Below are 4,098 nucleotides of genomic sequence, written 5' to 3'. Positions count from 1 at the left end.
CGCCGAAACCCCCCTCTTGCTGCCATGGAAAATGGTAGTGGCAGCGGTTGGCGCCGGCCTCCTCACCCCTAGCAATGGTGGTCGCCCTCGTTGATGGGCAACATGGGTAAGGAGGGCGCCCTCCTCCAAAGCTGCTGCCATTTTTTTTTTTAAAAAGTTAATTTTAATTAATTATATAATTACAAAAATATTAATATAATTATATAATTATATATTTACACACAGATACATATATTATTAATAAAATATTTATATATTATTTTAAGTTTTATTAAATTATATATATATTTTATAATAGGGATAGTTACACAAACTAGTCCTGCCTTTTGGAAGATTACAGAAACGACTCCTGATAGCTTTTAAAAACCAAACATACCCCTGTTGACTAGGTCAATCTTTAAAATAATTTTTCAAGGATAGAAATGCCCTTAGGGTGTTTCTGTAATTATCAAAAGGTAAAAAATGTGTCAAAGTAATATTTATGAAGATGAGTAATATGACCACATATATTTTTTTTTTATTATTTATACCATTTTTTCTTTTTATTTTTATTTTTTAATTATTTTATTAATTTTGTTTTATTGAGTCTCTATATAAAATTGTACTTTTTAATAATAAGATATTCAATTATTCAATTAATATATAATAAAATTAGTTAACAAAATTATAATTTTAAATAAAAAATTATCACATTTGTATAAAATTATTTGAAATTATTAAAATTAAAAAGTTAATTATTATCTATTTTCATTTATAACTATATTTTTTTAAAATAAAAATTAAAAATAATTTATGTATTTGATATAAATCTAATTAGAATTAATAAAATAAATAAATTAATTTATTAAATTATATTTTAATAAAACGGGTAGGGTGGACATGGCAGTGTAGTTAGAAAAGAAGGGATGTATTTTTTAAAATAAATATTTTAATAATTTAAAATATATTTTTAATAAATTATTTATTTTATTAATTAATATGATTTATATAAAATACATAAATTATTTAATTTTAGTTTTAGTAAAGTTTAGTCATAAATAAAAATAGAGGATCTTTTAATTTTAATAATTTTACCAAGGGATAACTTATATAATTTAATATTTTAATTATTCTTTCTACCTTTTGATAATTACAGAAACACTCCTAAGGACATTATGTTCTTGAAAAAGTATTTTAAAGGTTGACCTAGTGAACAAGGACATTTTTAGATTTTAAAGGCTGCTGAGGGTGGTTTTTGTAATTTTTTAAAAAGCAGGAGTGGATGTAAAAAAATAATAAGTAAGAAGGTGTAAATATAATTATCCCTATATAATATTATATTATGGGAGAGATAAGAGCAAAATCATAAAAAGAAATGCATGTTTCAGACCCATAGTCGCAGTCACCGCAAGTGTACCACCAACTTTGGTTCCTCATTTTTCGAATTATTTTTCATATTACAGGGAGTGTAACTGATACTTTATTTTTCTCAAATTTTTTTTTTGAACATTTCTAATGACAAAGGAGGTTTTTGTATTTATCCTTATTGTGTATATTTGACCAATTTAATATCCTTGACTGGCTTAAGTCCGACGATGAAAGGTGTGAACAGTTTTAGGTACATGCAGCATAATATTTTATTAGTACAGATATTTCGGTACTTGCTTGCCCGTCAACTTCCGTTATTAGTTCAATAATACAAGTCATTAATGCTTGAATATAATCTTGAAAATATGTTCCCTTTTTTTTTTTTTTTTTTTTCCAGTTTTTCTCATTGAAACCAACTTAATTAATAAATTTATAATTAGATCAGAAAAACGGGGAGGTACCCTTCATCTTCACAATTTATTTTAAAAAAATTATAGTCCAAATCAGATTTGATCGAATTAATTAAATTTTTCCGCGGGTAGTTAGCAGGAGTTCCAAGTCACTAGTTTACAATAATATCAATCACTAAAAATTCCGAATTCCAGAACCTTAATTGTAGACTTCTACAATCCATGCCGTCGCTAGTTAATTACTCGGAATAATTTATAATGCAACTTGAAATATTATTTATCAATAAAGACCAATTTAATTAATTTTTTTATCGGGTTCATAGTAATGAGGGCGTTTGCATGTACTGCTATTAGAAGACATACACAAATGGATCGAGTCTGGTTGAATCTAAATCAATTATATGATAAGTGTAATATAATTGTCGTATGATTAGTATACAATTTAGAAAAATAACCCATCACATACAAGTGTATTATACTTGTAGTACGATCGATTTATTCAAGTTAAATTTAATTTGAATAAGAATTTTTCTTTACAAAATTATACTACATTAATTTCTCATTATATATAATGTTTTGAATTAGATTGTATATAATGTACGTATACTACGAATATAATAGTTCAGGTCATTGCTAACTGAAATAAAATTATATGGACGGAAGTTAGGTCAAAATTTGTATCCTCTGGAGGAATTCTAAGAAAGACAGGTGACAAAATAATGGAGTTGAAGCAATTGAAAAGTAAATAATAATGAGAAGACCTCTTCAATATTTTTGAAAAATTTGAGGTTGAAAATAGTTTTGCTGAACGAATCTTTTAACAAAATTACCAGTTATTTAACAGAAAAGATTCATAATATTAGTTTAGGTAAACCAAGTTTGAAACTGGCTAACATTTGAGCTGTCTCAAAAGCTTACAAGACTCGACCTAGAAAAATCCTATCATTTCAGTAATAATCCGAAAGCATATTAGGCCCAAGAGATAACTACTGAAAATAAAAAAAATAGTTAAAGTTGATTGAAAAATTAAAAAAATCTAAAGAATCACCCAAGACGATGGTTAAAATGATGAAATTACACAACGAACGACGACCCCTCTAAATGTTGTGAGGGCTTGGATTTCTCCTCCTGAAGATGGCCGAAACGGTAGGTAGATCGTCCCATAACTCTAATTGGATCAAAAGTTATAACTGTTTAAAGTTTTATCATCAAATCACGCAATCAAAACGCTAAACCTTGTACCTGACCAAACGCTCCAAAAATACATGCACCTCTTATTCTACATCACAAAAACGAAATAACCAAGAATAGAAATTTAAAAAGCTGGAAAATACATATAGTTAATGAATTATTAAATTTAAGAAATTCCTAAATGAGAAGATAAGAGTAGAGATAAGAGTCAACTTGAAGAGAAAAATCCAAATCCGGCTCCGGTACTGGGTGCCCATCTTCTTAATATTATTATTAGTCCGTAATATAGAACTAATTTTTAATGTCACCCCTTAGCAAATTTGGGTCTCCAATTGGGAAAACTGAGACAGATACGTTACTTTCAGACTGTTTGAAATTCATCCCAATAAACCAAATGGTCTGCCCCTGCCCCACTACGATTAATCGACATTCTCGATCGAGTTCAAGACTTTTGGCACGTCAAGTTGTTCCCATGCTGCATTGTCGTACCATTCCTCTTCTAGGATTAATTATCTTATTGACATTCATTCCATGATTAATAATACTTTAAAAATTAAGGAACGCAAATTATTAGAACAAAAAAGAAAAATTGAAACAGGTATAACAAGTGTGCATGGTTGATGAATATCAGTGATTTCAATAATTAATAATCTGTGGATGGTGATACGACGTGTCCCAGTAACATGCGTATAATTAATATGTATTTTTATTAAAATTATATTTAACTTATTTGCAAATAGTGGCGTGTTTGATCGTATATTGATATGATATAGAGATGTGATGGAAAATCTGATGAGTCCCACTGCAAAAATGTAAAGGGAAATAAATAACAAGAAAAAATGAAATTAGTAGGAAATTATAGGCATGACGGCGGCCCATGACGGTCAAGAGTTAAATGGAACAATTCATTCATATTCAACTTTGGAGACTTCATATGAAGAAATTAAGGTATGGTAATTTATCTCATATTCACACAATAAATATATTATAATTATTATATAATTGATTGACATTTGATCAAGTCTAATCTAGATTAGAATTTTTCTAAATTCAAAGGTTTTCCACTATATATATGGAACATTTTTGCATGCAAACTCCATCAAATCAAACCCATAACCAGCAGCAATAAGTGATCGTAGAGCAATATCCA

Source organism: Sesamum indicum, linkage group LG6 (assembly GCF_000512975.1).
Source record: "Sesamum indicum cultivar Zhongzhi No. 13 linkage group LG6, S_indicum_v1.0, whole genome shotgun sequence".
NCBI classification, from domain to species: domain Eukaryota; kingdom Viridiplantae; phylum Streptophyta; class Magnoliopsida; order Lamiales; family Pedaliaceae; genus Sesamum; species Sesamum indicum.
This window is presented reverse-complemented; position numbering follows the sequence as displayed.